Source organism: Zosterops lateralis (assembly GCF_965231275.1).
Source record: "Zosterops lateralis genome assembly, chromosome: 1".
NCBI lineage: Eukaryota > Metazoa > Chordata > Aves > Passeriformes > Zosteropidae > Zosterops > Zosterops lateralis.
Window position 1 is genome coordinate 145,211,456 of NC_139762.1, and position 17,418 is coordinate 145,228,873.

At 34.3% G+C, this 17,418-nt stretch overlaps 1 long non-coding RNA gene across 1 annotated transcript; it reads left to right on the forward strand.

Annotated features, from left to right (window-relative positions):
* Nucleotides 1–209: 209 nt before the first annotated feature.
* LOC310915883 lies at nt 210–15,096 on the forward strand. The gene is made up of 4 exons (XR_014591232.1): nt 210–596; nt 1,556–1,629; nt 10,026–10,067; nt 13,309–15,096. It is a non-coding gene; the product is annotated as an uncharacterized lncRNA (long non-coding RNA).
* Nucleotides 15,097–17,418: the final 2,322 nt, after the last annotated feature.

Consider the following 17,418-nt stretch of genomic DNA (forward strand, 5'->3'; position numbering starts at 1 on the left):
ATATTGCTGTGCCCAAAAATGCACATAGGACTTGAGTTGAGGTCCAGGATATGTTTGGCCCTCGTAGCTGCCAAGGCACACAGTTAAAGCTAATACTCCACCTGGATTAAAGCATCCTGGCATCTATTTCCTATTCCACTACAATCATCTATGAATATTGATATCACATATCCTACATTAAATACCTATAAGAAGAAATAGCTCTGCTAAGTATCAAAGCAGTGAAGAAAACATTATAAAATATTAAACACAAAATACTTAATATTATTAAATAAATATTAATTAATATAGAAGTAAAGTATTTAATTAATTCTATTAAATTAATTAATAATAATATAATTAAATATATTAATTACAAAAATATCTGAAGAAAACCCAAAACGTGAACACAGTGAGGGAAAAAAAGAAGCAAAAAAAATTTGTTCACTTCTATTGACAATAATAACTTGTATCAGTCACCTATAAAATAAATGTCTTTTTGGATTACCATAAAGGATGGATGGGACATCAAGCTGGCTGAGGTACTCATCACCTTTTCTGCCTTTGCCTTCACCACCAAACAGTCCAGCCACACTTCCCCAGTTGCAGAAGGCAAGGTAATGAACAGGAGATAAAAGGACTCTGGCTGTAGAAGACAACTAGGTTCAAGGTCATCTAAGGAACCTGAAGGTGCACAAGTCCATGGGACCTAATGTGATGCATCCATGGGTCCTGAGGGAATTGGTGTAGAAGGTGGCTGTCCCACAATCAATCATTTGCTTAGAAATCATGGTGGTTCACTGAAGTTCCCACTGACTGGAAAAGGGGAAGCATAACTCAGGAAGGACATCAATCTTTTGGCATGAGTCCAGAGGAAGGACTTGAAGATGGTCAGAGGGCTGGAGCACCTCTCCTATGAGGATAAGCTGACAGTTGTCTTGTTCAGCTTTGAGAAAGGGAGGCTCTGGGGAGACCTTGTAGCACATTCCAATCCCTAAAGGGGGCTGGCAGGACAGCTGGAGAGGGACTTTGACAAAGACATGGAGTGATGGGACAGAGGGATAATGGCTCCAAACTGAGAGAGGATAGGTTTAGATTAAATGTTAGGAAGAACTTTTTTTACTGTGGTTAGGCACAGAAACAGGTTGCCCAAAAAGGTTGTGTTTGCTCCTTCCCTCTAATGTTCACAACCAGGTTGGGTGGGGCTCTGAGCAACCTCATTTAGTGGTGATATCCTTGCCCATGTCAGGGGAGCTAGAACTAAAAGATCTTTAAGATCCCTTCCAACCCAAACCATTTTATAACTCAAGGATGCAAGGTATGTTTTCTTCTCTTGAGAAAGTGACCTGACTAATACAAATTTTTAAGGTTAAAAATTGTATCACAATTATTTTCATAAATATTTTGTGCAGGAAATATGATTTGTTGTTTGGTTTTGGGGGTTTTTTTTGGGTTTTTTTTTGGGGGGGAGGGGTTTGTTTTGTTGTTTTGTTTTAGATTTTTGTTGTTGTTGTTGTTGTTGTCTACAAAACAGCTTTTTGCTATTTTGCTAATAGAAAATTACCAAATTCTCTAGGCGTGCAATGCTGAAGGCCTATGGAGTTCATCATGGTCATAGAAACAACTTGGAAAATGTGTCCTGATGTGAAGGTAACTTTACTCTTTGGTCTTAGAGTTTATACTAAATGGTCAAATACATGAGAAAATTTGATAGCATTCTTTTATAAAATAAATATTTGTTGAAAAATTGTTTTCTTTTGAGTAAAATCAGAAACATAGCAAGAAAATGGAACATGGTGATAAAGGAATTTCACTAATGCTTTTACATCTGTATCTGCGGAAAAATATATCAAAAGTTAGGAAGATAAATGATAGTGGTGCTTTGAGTAATTTTTTGTGCCAGAAATGTTTTATTTTCCCTCTGTCACTGTTGTTGACATTTGCTTTTGAATAAAAATGTTCTTTCTCTTTCCACCTGAACGTTTTTCTTTATTCTTCAGCAAAATCAAAACACTATGTTTATGACACAGTAGTCTACTGCTTGGAAATAAGTGAACTGTCAAAATGTCAACATGATGAATTCATTGCAGGATCACAGAGAAAGATCATGTGGGTGTGTGAGGAAGAACAAAACCCTGATAATTAACAGAGAGGATAGAGAAAGTATTAAAACTTTTGAGAAGTTAATGGCTCTAATTTCAAGGAATGTAAATGTAAAGCATTCCCCTCAGCACGAGGACAAATCTGCTTTGAAAAACATTTCTGATGCTCCACACAGCAAGGCACTTGGAGTTCATCCAGAAGCAGAATCACTGCTCTGGGCTGTTGCATTGCTGCTTTTACTTTTGTTCATTGGCACTTGACACTTGCCAGTCTGAGTCTTTAGTCTGCATTGCCAGAAGAAATGCTTTCCAAGTGCTCTGTGACTGAATATGCTCTGTAGGACTGGAAGCTGCTTATGGAATTAAGTATAGCCTGTATTTCCAACTTTCATGGGGCTGAAGCAAACTTTAGATTTGAGAAATCAAGTTATCTTGATAGACTTGGAGCAGAGTGGCTGGAAAGCTGCCCAGCACAAAAGGACCTGGGGATGCTGGTCAGCCACTGGCTGAACATGAGCCAGTGTGTGCTCAGGTGGCCAAGAAGGTCAATGCCTGGCTTATGAGCAGTGGCTGAGGGAACTGGGTTTGTGCAGCCTGGAGAAAAGGAAGCTGAGGTGACACCTTTCCACTCTCTACAGCTAACTGAAACTGAGTACTCAAATGAGGTTGTACTCAGGTGGAGGTTGCTCTCTCCTCCCAAGTAACAAGTGATAGGACAAGAGGAAAAGGCATGTGGGGAGGATTAGATTAGATATTAGGAAAAAAAATTCTTCCTTGAAAGGATTATCAGGCATTGGAACAGTCTGCCCAGGGAAGAGGTAGAGTCACAACTGCTAGAGATATTTAAAAGACGTGTAGATGTAGTTTAATGGTGGACTTGGCAGGACTGCATTTGCAGCAGGACTTGAGTATACAGGTATTTTTAAACCTAAATGATTTTATTATTTTATTTATCTATAAGAGATATTGTATATATAAAAATATGTAATGTGTAATATGTTATGCAACATATTAAAAGATTCCTTTTCATTCCTCTTCAAGAGTCATGATAAAGCATACACTTTTTGTACATGATATAAATACATCCTATGCCCATGATATAAACACAACCTGTAGGAACTAAAGAAGCACAAAGACGTATACAGTGAGACTGCACAGTTTATTTGCTTTACCAGTGTGATCTGGAAAATTGAAACCGCTAAATATGACAGGGGGATTCTTTTTCCTGCCAATAGAAGTAAAGTATTTTCATCTCATCTGTTCACTTGATGAACTTAAAATTTTCCACAACTTTTACTTTTCATTCTCCTTACATTTCATCTAAGATTAACTCCCAGTTTAGGAAATATTTATGTATAAATCTGATTTCATGCATAAGAAAAATAATTACATGTTCAGATATTTTTGTAGATTCAGGATTCAGTTGTTAAAAAAGCCAATAAGAAATGAAAATCAATACTGCATGAACAGGAAAAAAAAGAGGGACAACTAGAAAGATGCTGAAAACAGGTGACATAAAATAAAAAGGAGGGCCTAATATATTTGTTTTCTGTTTTCCTTGTACACAAATCTCATATTTTTATGCTGTTTGTACAAGGCACATTTCAGTAAGCTTAAGGTTGGAAAAGCAGCTTATCCAAGTAATTTCTGAACTGAATACTTTACTCTGCTAATGCCTTCTAAAATTCTCCCCCAAAGTTTTAACAGGAGACTTGGGCTATATCTAAGAATCAGGGGAATTTAAAATGATGCACAGCTTTGTGTTTTTTGGTTTTATTTCTTATCTTTCTTAGCTGTTATCAAGTACAGAGACTGCCTAAAAGTGGCTTCTGTTTCTGTGAGTTGGACACAGCCTCCCCAATTACAGGCTGCTTCTGTGATTGCACAGCTTGTGAAGATGAATGAACTCCCAGGAGCTGTGTAGCTGCACAGGCAAGTTTGACCCAGAAATCATATCCTTTACAAGTGTTTTATAAAATATAAGGAAAATTCTTTACACTTGAACACACTTAGATTAAGAATGCTGCAAAAATACAAAGGATTATTATATTGATTAGTGTTGTAAACTAGCAAAATACCTTACTTTGAAAGGTCTAAGAGAGAGATTTTAAATTTTATGTAGAGGGGAAAATTAAAGATTGTTTGTATTCAGGAAGAATCACTTTAAAACAAAGAGATGTGTGACTATGCAGCCATTAATTGTGATCTTTGCTTTTGTTAAATACTGACTAGAATGCAATGAGGAGGTTTTATCCAGGGGAACTGCATGGTGGTTACTAGTCACACAATTAAAGCAATTGTCTGAAATTTTTTCTGCATTAGTAAAGCTCTAAAAATCATAAAACAGCAGGGATCAGAGAGACATAAAGCTTAGTCTTTTACTGCTGCTTCCAATAAAAAAAAATGGTCATTGTTAGGATAAGCTGACTTGTACTTTTAAGATTTTCATTTTTAATGACTCCATGGTTCAGGGTCAAAATATGCATGAATTTTAAAAGAACTCAACTGAAAACTCATGTACATTTTATGCAAAGGATAGTGATCCTGCTACTACTCCACTGCTTTGTTGTCTTTTATGCTGTAATAAAAGACCTTGAAATGGGCACATATATCTGGCAGTAATAACTAGTGATTTTAATTCTGTGTAAATTATTATATATAATTCACAATGATGAAAAATTATGTGGCAGCTGCTACCCATGCATGTCCATGAAAAAATACCTGCCCTGTAACTCCAAACAGCAATTGACAAACAAAGCCAAGGTTTCAGCAATGCAGTAGTTCAGACATTCATCAGAAAGTATAAATACTTCTTATGGATTATGATAAGAAAATCACTTGTGTGGTATAGTGAGGAGGAAACTGTTCTTGTCTAACAGAGAAAAGCTGTTCTTAGTGTGACACTATCCCTTCCTCTCACATTCATTATATGGATAGCTTAGGAATAAGACACACAAAGCTGTAAGGACAGAATTTATAAGGCCAGGATCAAATCTCTCTGAGGCACTCAGTGAGCAATGAATTTTAAGTGATTTGTGGTTTTCATAGTAGGCTTTGTACATGGAGGGATAATAACATCAGAGGATTTCCTGCTTTTCTTTCCTATTTGCTTGTATGCCAGATTTATTTCTATGTTAGTCCACAGAACACAAGTGGAAAAATAGAAACTTGCTTAAACTAAAGAGATGTCCTTCCTATGTGACTGAAAACCTGAAAAATAATCTCTAAAAGAGGCATATAGAGTTCCAACTTTTCTGAACACAAGCTTCTTCCTTTGCAGTACAATAAACTCCTTATTTAGAAGTTGTGTTTTCAATGACCATGGTGGATAACAAAACAGTTTATTCAAATGCAACTATGATCTTAAGCATTGGGAAGAATGAAAAATAGTAAAAGTATTCCATGTCTTTTAACAGATATAACCATGAATATGGGGATGAGAAACAAAAAGTTTAAACTGTATTTATTTTTCTAATGAGGCATTCTCTTTAAAAATGAGTTGACATGCAGTAAAGCAATCTATTCCTCTTGTGGCAGTCTTGCTTCTTTAAATTATGTGGTTTTCATAAAGGGCTATGTTCTATCTGTACAACACATATGATTTCTTCATTATAATGTTCTTCATTCTCTTTGTGTCTTTCACCACACTAAATTTGCTTTCAAAATTTTTTTTTAAAGAGAGTGGTATGACCTCAGTTTGTTCCATGAATGTCTTCTCTTGTCCTTTCTCTTCTCTGTAGCAGTTGTACATATAGCATTATGAACCAGCAGAATTTGGCATACGTCCTTCCTTTTTTTCAGGTTGATTAAAACCATTTTCAAGATTACAGTTAGTTGCACACATGTATATACTCAAAACACATTAAGATTCATACCTTCTTTCACTGGCCCTTTTTCATGCCAAAAACCCTATACGCAGACAAAAGTAGCTATAACAGAATATTAGATTGAGAGCAATGTTCAGGGCTTATTTTAGATCTTGTTCTTCTAGTTATTGTGATAAATTCTGCTTCCAGATTAAATGAACAAAGATATTTCCTGACAGGCAAATAAGTGACCTCCTAAAGTGTAAGGCAGGGTTAGTGATTCCTGAAAAACATTACGTGGAACAGGATACCTTACACAAGGTATCCTACAGGTAACCTACAGGTTACCTTACACAAACTTAGAAAGATAAAAATGGTTCCCTGGAACATTCAATGAATTTCTGTCATGTAATATCTGGGAAAAGAGTAGAGGAAACTAGGAAATAGTTATGAATTTATTTTAAAGAGTATTTGGGGTGCAATTTGGATATATATGCAGGAGTCTGAAGCCAACTTGGTACTCAAGTTTCTGGAGTAAATATGATCCCCACTGACCACAGAATTCTTCCCAGATAAGAGAGACCTGAGCCTGGAAAAATGGAGACTATTCTAGCATAGCAAGACTCTTCCACAGGCTGTTTCTGATGAGTGCTGATTACAGCAGTAGTAAACCTGATAGTAGGAATGTCAGTATGACCTTGCTTTATCTCTCCCTTGGGTTTATGTAAAATTTTAGTTCCATATCATCTTGGAAAACATAAAAAACCAGTTTCTGTTCCAGCATCCTTCACAACCACAAATAAATGGTGAGGATGTGCATACAGCCCAGTCTGGTTCTGAGGAGATTTGATTATTAATGCTCATGTTCCTTATTGCTGTAAACTGTGTTTTGCCATGTTAATAAAATACAGGACTTTGACACATTTTTTGTTTTTTTTCACCTTAGTCACAGTAAAAAATATAAGTTTGCCTGAAACAAAGAATGACAGACTACTTCAGGTTGAAACAGAATTCTGGAAGTCATCAGGGCCAATGTGTCTGCTCCAGCAGGGCTGTGTACAGCAGGCTGCCCAGGACCATGTCCTGATGGCTTCCTTCTAAATATCTCTAACAAAGGATATCCCACAGCCTCCCAGGGCAACTTGTACCAGTTCTCAGTCCCCCTCACAGAAAAAAAGTGTTTCTTGATGTTCAGATGGAATGCCCTGTGTTTCAGTTTTTCCACCTCACTTGTGGTCTATTTCTGGACACCACTGAAAAGAGCCTAACTTTCTTTTCATTTTCCATTCAGATATTTTTATACAGTGGTGACTTTTCCCTTTGAGACTTCTTTCCCCCAGGCTAAAGGTTCTCAGCCTTTTCTTCTATGATAGATGGTCCAATCTCTTTATCATTTTTGTCAGTTTTGTGGACTCTCACTGCTGGACTCTTTTCAGTATGTCCTCATCTCTCTTGTTCTGAGGAGCCCAGAACTGGGCATGGTACTCCAGATCTCACCAATGCTGAATGAAGGGAAAGGATCTCCTCCTTATTCTGCTGACAACATTCCTCCTAATGCATCCCAGGATAGCTTTAGTCTGTTTGCTATAAGGACAAACTGCTGGTTGACAGGAAACTTGGTGTCCAACAGGACTTCAGGACATTTTCTGCAAAGCTGCTTGTCCTGGACCATCCCTGGCATGCACTGGTGAATAGGAATGTTCTGCCCCAGGAACATGACTTCACACTTCCCTTTGGATAGCTTATGTCCTGCTATGCTGTCCCTCTGGAAGATGTCAATTCTCATACTGTTCAAACAGAAATCCACTTTTTAAAGGATATTTTGAACAGATGGTTGAGTTGGAAAAGCATTAATTGATGTTTTATCAGCAGCAACTGTTGGAGTTTTGAAGTTGTCTGAACAGTGCACTAGGAATTGAGAACTGTTATGTATTTTGCTTTGTAGTGACATTTATTTCCTCAATGGCTTTGCTATGTCTCTGCTCAACTGTACTCGATGGTATAAGAAAGTATTTATTGGCCTAAATTATAATTTCTATTTATAAAATGAGAGAGACTTTCTGGAAGAAAATTATTTTGAAGAGTTGCTGTAGAAATTACTCTGGTTAATTCTAAACGAGAGTTTAGAATTAAATTTATGGCACTAAACTGGGACATAATCAATCTGGCCTTAGTTTCATTCTCTGTCATGCACTTCCTTATATGTAATGAGCAGGTAATTACTAATTATTCCTTACTTTCTCCAGTATAAAGGCAATAAAAATTGTTATTTCTTACATTTTTGTTGCCTTGTTCAATTAATAAGACTCAAGAATGGGGTACTTTACCCCTTTAAGATAGCCTATGCTGCTTTAGACTCTCCAGCTGTTCACATTTTCATCTTCTGCTCATTAGACTGAAACTACTCTGCTGCACTTCCCTTCTTGAAAAAAATCAACATTGTATAGGGATACTTAAGCTTGTACTCCTCCACAAAAGATGCCTTCTATGCAGTTAGAGACTGCAGTGTTTCCTTAAATCCATTGAAAATTCCTCACACAAAGGATAAGCTGTATAACTTCATGTCCTGATTCTGCCAGTAACTCATTGTACAACTGTCTGGATCTGAAATAAAAAATGATTCACATATACATTCTGATAAAAATAGCTTAAATGGCAACTATAGTATTCTAAATCATTAATTCCATTTTACAATTATTTGACAGACAACATCTTCCTGTAGCATCTATTATCCTACACCAAATTTATAATATAGATTAGGAAAATTCAAATGTGTATTTATGAATTAAGGACAATAACTTGTGATGCTCAAAGAAGCCCAGTATATGCTTATTTAAATCAGAATCTTAATGCTTTATTAAGGGAACATGAGTTTGCATCTCTTCTGCAAATGCATACAAAACTCCATCAGTGATCTATTAATTCTTCCCTGTATTAGCTAATTTTCTATTGCATTAGAAAACCTCCTTGTACACAAGCAGTCTGAATACAATTAATATTTCTAAAGTGAATTTCAGGTATTTTATAATCTCAAACTTTATCATTAAGTTTGGAATAAAAATAAATGAATTATGATAGCCCAAGTATTAAAATTAATATTATGAAATAACATAGCCCCTTAACAAGTAAGTTTGTTCCTTTTTATATTATTTCCTTTTCAGACCACTGCTCTAAGCAAAAACCTTGACCAGAGGTAAGTCTGGGCCTTCCTTTTTTTAATCAGATAGAGTTGAATTTATAGTTCCAGACAAGATGTCAGGAAATATGGTTTCTAGGTCAATGATTTAGGAGTTTTCTTATTCTTTACAGAGCATAAGTGCCATCTCCCTCAAAATCTCACTCATTCTGATGTCCATCATGAAAATGGCATTCTGTTTTAGAGCCTCTGTGTAAATAAATGAAGTAAATTGGCTCCTAACTCATATTTTCTGACTTACTCTTTGGAAAAGAATTCCTCAATTTATACATTGTTGATAGAAATCTACAGGAAATAGTTGGTAGGAAATTACATCATATTAAGGAAATGTTGTATTAAAATAATTTCCTTTCAGTTTCTGACACCATCAAAATAATTATGTACATCATACTGTAATAAGTATTTCAGCTCTGGTAATCTATAAACTAGTAAACTTACAAAAGAATCTGAATCCCAGAATAAAGGTTGATCTTACCCATTGGAAATGTTTTTCTTGTCTTAATTAACTTAACTGGCCACCTATAACACCTATTACAAACTGTAATCATCCCTTGCAAGAAATATATTTTCAAACCAGTATTTTTGTGCTCTCTGTTTTGGCTTGGATAGTCATCCATCAAAGTTATCAATATTTCTCTTCCAAAGTCTTACCATGAACTTCTCCTTTGCCACAGCCCATTCTATTAACCACTGTTGTCTCAGTTTTCCTTGCACTCTTTGTATTGTTTTATTGAATATTTTTTTTCAATAAATAAATTATAAAATGTTTGAAAAAATCAAGACCTTAGTCTACAGATTTCTTTGTGCTCTATACTTCCATTCTGCTTTGAGAAAAAATATTCTGTATGTGAATAGCACAGCTGGATGCTATGAAAATAATAAGGAAAAACAATAAGCACCCTAAAAAATAATTTTCACAATTTTTTTTTTTCCTTTTTACAGGAAATAAGAATATGGTATAAACAGAAAGAGTCCTACCTCATGGTCAGTGTCAATAAAAAACTTGAAAGGATTTTTTTTTTCACAATTAAAAAGTAAAAAAATAGTTCAGCAGTTTTTGACCAACATTAACTACTTTAGATCTTTTATTAATATTTAAATGTTTTAAATACTCTTAAAAGACTCAAGAATGCTCTACAGCTTAAACATTTTCAGTCATCAGAAGAAGTCAACTAAAAGGGAACATTTTCTTACATCCTAATTGATGGACTGAAAATGCTGTTAAATGTTGGAGTGACAAATCATATGGTATTTACTCTGGCTTATAAACCTTGGCCAGGATGAAATTGTTAATTTCTTACTTCTGGTAGAGCAGGGACAAATATGCCATACATAAGTTATACACAGATGTACACAGTTACTGCGATTGAGATGTAGAAAAGTGGCTGTGTACACAGTATGATCTAGTTTAAGTTTAAAGATATTTCCAAGAAATTCTAGAATTGTCACTTCCTAACAAGGAAGTATGAACATTTCTGGGATTTGAAAAGTGGTGGCCATTGAATGAACTGCAGGAGATTAATGCCAGCCTCAAGAGGAACCAAAAAATTGCAAATCCTAAAAAGTTTCATAGAATCCTTAAAGGCTATCCACATGACATTTTTCAAAGTACCAAAGTACCATAGTTCCAGTCTAGAAGGACAGTTCTACATTTGTAAAGATGTTATTTCTCATTTCTGTGGAGGCTGTAGTGGAAAATGGTACTTCTTGGGTCCTGGGAACAGTAATATGGGGTTTTTCTTCAAAGGATAATATGTTACCTTAGGAATTAAAACTTCTCATAACAACATATCTTACAGTATTTAGTAAACCCAGAGGGAGAATTTGGGTTAATACAGGAAAAGCAGGAGGAAAAAATCTCAATATTTTTATGGAAATGAAAATCATGTATATAATTTTTTCACAATTTTGAGATGGGAAATGAAAATCATGTATATAATTTTTTCACAATTTTGAGATGAGAAAGAAAATGATTGAGTTCCTTGTTCTACCATTCTTGAATGTCCAGGTCACTACCAGTGTATTTGCATTCCTACTAAGGTATTACTCCTGCTAGACCTGATTCACTTTACATAAATAATTGTATGCTAATTGGAACAAGGTCTTTTTCTCTCAGCTTCCCACACAAAAATAAATGCTCTAATTACAGGACTCTGCTCAGGTCCATCAAATATGTAATTTAGAAAAAGAAAAACAGCTTCAATTTTTTGAGAATATGAAAGCATCTTATGTTATGTAGCACTCCTACGATAACTCATTGCAGTGCTGGAAACAGATTTAACATTCATTTCATGATTTTAAAAGGCATTTTTAAAAGAATAATTTTTAAAATAACTATATTACTTCAGAAAAGGGTGTTACGATTATAGGTAAAACTTTATAACATTTGGGAAAATGACCTGCAATTTCAGTTGTCATTTAAATAGTAGTTTGCAGGGAAAATTATGCAATTTAGCTGATACTTTAAAAATCAGGTAAATAACACCTAGTAGCTCAGTTAGATATTTTTATAGTAGACATACAAACCGAATAGGGATTTTTTTTCTTAGTTTTTGTTGTCAGTCTGTATAAATTATATTATTTTTACTTCATTTTTTCACTTTCTAGGCAAATAAATATTTTTCTTCACTGGAAATTTATTGTCATAACATTTGAGATTATATTGCAATTTTTCAATGGGTAGTCAAGAAAACCCAAATATAAAATTAAAACACATTATTAAAATATTCCCTGGTAGATTACCCCTGAAAATATTGAGTTATGCCAAACATGCATTTCTGAGGGTTCAGAGTAAAGATGTGACTTTGATTTTGTTTAACTGCTAATGGAAATGAGATGATTGCTGCTTCAGAGTGCTGTTTCTTTAAGGATTCTAATTTCTACAACAGTTCAGAGGAAATTTCACACTCACAGAAAGAAGATAGATTCAGCTCTCTCCCCTCCTTTGGACTTGATCTTGAAACTTCCACAGACTTAATGCTAAGCTGTTATCAAATTACATGAGACAGAAAAATATAGAATAAAAAATACATTTCTTTCCATGACCTTCAAGTTTGCAAATAGGAATAAATTGTTAATTTAAGTCTATACTTCAGGTCATTTAGGAGTTATACTTTAGGCAAACAGACTAGAAATTGTTCAAGCTGTTACCAAGGAAATGGTGAGTCAAGCTGAGATTTCTAGGATCATTTAAAGGTGTTGCTGTTAATATATATCTAACTTATTCTAGAAGATCAAACCTGTTCAGCAGATGTCTATCAAATTTGCTGATTTCTTTCTCATTCTTAGTTGTCTCTTCTCAGTCACTGACACTGAAGTAATGAAAAAATAAAGATTTTTTTAATATACAGGTTAATACCTATCTCCAAAGACCTTTTCTTTCTCACCACATCTCATTTTCAGTCCTCTTGCAACTTTTCTCTTTTCTTATTTTATTTTATAAATAACTAAATATAAAGGTACTTAGATATGTTGTGTGCTAGTCATGCTACAGGCAGACTGAGAGCAATCCATTTTTAATCAATGGGACTTCACTGGTTGCATCTGTTCCTTCATGAATTTATGTAATCAATTTTTGCTTTCCATTTTTACCTCTAAGTAGAAAATGGGCCTTTTCTGTTGTTGTTTATCCAGTACTTTGCCCAGCTTAAGGTGTTAAAATTAAAGCCATCTTGAAAATGCAATGCTGAAAACAAACAACTAGACCTGCTTTTGTTATAATCCTATCAAATGAGAGAAATGCACACTTCCCCTGAAAACAAACAACTAGACCTGCTTTTGTTATAATTCTATTAAATGAGAGAAATGAGCACTTCTCTCTGTTCTTTTTATTGATTCTGCATTAATCAAAGTAAATTTTCTGAAATCTCCCAATAGTACATGACGCTATTGCTAGGCTAGAGCAAGAAAAGAAATAGACTTCAGAATCCTCCAGACAGAAAATTAAACATAAGATTTTCTTTGTTGGAACTCCTTTCTGTTCTGCCTTCTTGCACATTGTACACTGACAGGTGAGTACCTCAAATGAGTAGGTTCAATACACAGTAAATAGAGGTTTTGTGCTTATCACAGTTTGTCAAGAAGCTGCTGTTTGGGTATGTGCTCTGATCATCAGAGCTTGAGGATTTCTGAAGCATTTCACAAAATTCTTTTTCTTTTTTTTTTTCCCCCTCCAGTAATTTAAAAGTATCTGTGCCCTTGCCCAGTTATTTTCTCTTTTTCACAGTGTGTACTGAATTCCTGCTTATACAAGATGGCAACTCCCTAGTAATCCTAATGGCCTCATAAAACCACCACCTGTGGTATAATCCAGGCACTCCACATTCACTTGAACTGTTAAAAGCTCAAGCCTGAACATATTGTTCTTTCAACCCCTGAGACTTTTCTGAAGATCTAAAGGAAAACTCAGAAGAGGTTCAAGAGTTTAAACTGTACTTTTCAAAGGTGTGCCACAGTCCTCCAATGAGAGCAGTGTGTGGTGTTAGACTATGTGATCTGTTCTGAGTGAAACAGAGAAGCAATTTGTGGTTTACAGACAACTGAACATGATTGACCAAGCCGTAACTCTCACTTTAGCTTGCCAAATGCCTCTGGATCTGCCTAGATTGTTGTCTGGGCAATTCTTGATATAGTGAAAACCCAAAGTCCCAACTACTTTCACAAAGACTTACTGATGCCTTTAACTTCAAAGCATGCAAGTTCTAAGGATTCAGTATTTACTGCTTCTCCCTCCAAGCAAGAAATTCTGCAGCATTTCAAATCACTAAACCCATTTTTTATGAACATAGCTGTGAAAGGGTCAAAGCTTGTTCTTAGAAGTCCTCAGAAGTGAGAAAAATGAAGATAAAACAAAATAGCATTTTATTAACTACATTAAAAGAAAAATAAATCACTTTTACACTAATTTTATTATCAGTCATCCCAATAAGACTATGGAAAATTGTAATAAAGTAACTAAATTCTTATTGTGTCCCTGAATTTTCATGATACATCACAAGTGACTATAAGGACAGATTCACACTGCTCTGGTTCTAATTTGAACAAATAAAAGACCATGGAAGTTATGCACTTTGAAACAACAACGATATTTCTGGACCATCATAGAACTTCCCAGATGAGAAGTCAGGATAATTTTGGGTAGATATGTGGAAGGTGCAAGAAGCCAATGAAGACACAGGACATTTAAGAATTTAATGTTTGTCTTCACATAGTCATGTTTGTTCTTTGAGGGAAAATGGTTTGAACAGATGAATGACATAAGTTAATGGCATAAATTAATTTGTGTAAAAGGCCTGATCATTGTCAGACCCCTGAGTCAGAGTTCAGAGAATTCACTGTTGTTCGTCAAGAATAGCTTTGGGAGCCAGTCAGTCTTCTTACTGATCTAAAGTATATAAATGATATAAATTACATAAACATCTTCTGAATTACTGATGAAATCTTCAAAAAGGGTGCTGAGCAGCACCATAGGAGCTGTTTATGTTATTCCTGTACTTGCAATAGACATATTCTTATAGACATTTAAGAGGCTTTACCGTATAAATTGATGTTTTTGAATTGAGGAAATAATCAGTAATGTCTGAGCTGAAATCTAAACAAAAGGTACCCCTAAAGTTCAATTTCCTTTGCAGTTTCTTACTTCAAATAAGTTCACAATTGAAAACGTAATTTGATGTTTATATCAAATGAAACTATGATAATTCCCATAATTTTTTTGGAAGAAGAGTCTGTGTTAAAAGCCCATATTTTTCATGCAATTGTTAATCATGTTTAAAAAATTTAAAATTAAAATATATATTTTCTGTGATTTTTTTTGTGTCTGTTTTTTGTTTTTTCCTAAATTTAAATTATTTCCAAGATATCTTGATAATTTTCGAAAATTATCTGGATAGACTTTTTAGAAGTTACTTCAACTACTTTTTATGGAATTTCGGTGTTTATTTACAAAAATACTGAAAAAATAAACAGGTAAAATAAGAGATAAATCAGTATAAGACTATAATTTGTATCTGTCCTTTGATTTTCCCAAGCTTCCACATTTCAGAAATTAAAAAAATTATGTTGCTTCTAAAACATCTGAAAAAAAAAGCTGGGGTTTTTCCCTATCCTACTTTCATCTCTTTAATTCTCTGCTCTGAAAAACATGTTCACTCTTAATTTGATCACTTTTTGTGGCAGCATTTACATACTGTCACACTTTACATGGTATAATTATGTACTTATTTTATCCATCTTGCTTCCCTGGTGCACTGTCACTTGTAGTTAAGACAAAACTGGAAGACTAACAAATCCCTTGACTAATTTTTCTGAAGACATTCAGCAGTCTGTGGTCTCAAGCTGATCACTGTGTTCCTAAAAAGGTTGGTAGAGAAAATGCAACACATGCCATATTTCTAGAAGTAGCCTAATTATTTAAATTCCTTTTTCCGGTGGTCTCAGCTTTGTAATTTCATTATTCTCTTAACATTTTTCAAACTAGTTTGTGGGAGAGATAAGAAATACTCCTCTACTTGAATAATAAAGCTTAAAGTCACACAGTCAAACCTTCAGTTTATAACTTTGCCAAAAAAATGCAACATGTATATAGATTTCATCTACTCCGATTCAGTTTTCATTGTGAATATGATACTCTATGGATGTCTGAAGTATTACAATATGCATAATATATTCCTTGGAACTATCCTAATACATGCCTAGAGCGCCTCATAGTTTTTCATTGAAAACTCACAGAGTATATTTGCTATTTATCTTGGGTAGATTTTATGTTAACAAAATCATCATAAAATTTAATGAAAATTACTGCTTAAGAGTAGTTCAAATACGATGTAACTTCTAATTGTTGAATGCAATGATCCAGTTAATCTTGCAATTATATGTGATGTCTTTTTCATGGCTCTAGAAACAGTCTGTGAATTTAAACTTATATACTTACAACATGTAGGTTGCGAAAGTTTTTTAAGGATGGTTTTCAACAAATAAAAACTAACCTCAGAAAGATCTAGATTACAAATAATAAAAATACATTATTTTTCTAAAGAAATGGAAATAATCTTTGCTGTTAGAAGTTGAAATCAATTTACGAGGTAAGACAGATGGCTTAGAGAAACTAAAATGCAATTTCAGCTCCAGATCTAAACAAGCTTGGTAGAAGTCTGCAAAAACCATAAGAAACTCAAATTCTTCCCCTTTTCCATAATTAATTTTTTTTTGTATTTGTTCCCCATGCACAGTAATTTCTCCTCAACATTATTGTATTAACATTTTGCCTTTTGCTTTTCCATGTGATATAATGATATAAACAGTCTCTTTTTCTCTCTTTTTCTCTTTCTCCCACACAAACACACACACACAGAGGCCAGCTGGGCTTGATGTTCTGGCCAAGGAGTTCATAGGTTTTATCTACCAACACAATTTCTCTGGAGAAGTCCTCAGCAGCAGTGTAACCTGCAGGGCTGAGAACCTGGCTTAAGCCTCAAGGTACAAAAAGTTATCCTTCTGAAGAACTCCTGGTTTTCATCTATCAATCTTCACCTCCTGTTTTTAAGTTTTGCTCCTTTTCGACCACATCCTAAATACCTATATCAACTTTTACTCTCTAAGTCTTTTGTAGCCCTTTAGCATTTTCAATTGGTGTATACCTTTAACTTTTAGATTGTGTATAGTTTGTTACTAAAGTCATGTCTGTCATCTATTTAATACCTGAAAATTATAATTTTTGCCTTGAGTCTCTCCTACAAAAAGTGTGCTTCCCTTGATTATTCTTTTATTTCCATGGTGATTTTTTCTACTACCTTTTGTTATATAAAAGGGGTGGCAAATCATGAGGAAACACAAAGCCGATCTGCATGAAACTGATCTAAAAATTTATCATATTAATTTTTCACACAATGCAGTGTCATCTTCCCAAAGATGCCCACAATGACAGGTAAATGTAAAAGGATGTGTGAATCATTGTCAGAATCTTAATTTTAATGAAAGCATAATATCAATGAAAAGCATTTTTTCATTCTTGAATGAACTTGAATTTCATATTATTTAAATTCATATTTCATTTTAATTAGAAAAATGCATGAAATAAATTATGATGATTGATTTTAATGCTTAGAGGGCCAAAAGGAGTGAAAAGCCTACGTGAAACCTATATTCTCTCTTAGATAAACTGAAAAAAAATTACTTTTCCTCATTTAGTATAGTTTCTTAAATTAGAAGAAAGATACCATCACATAAAACTCAATCCCTATAATAGGTTATCTAAATTAATTTCAAGTCAAATAAAAAATGTTTCAAGTAAACCTTCTTTGTACAAATGTTGTTATATTTCAAAGATTGGCATAGC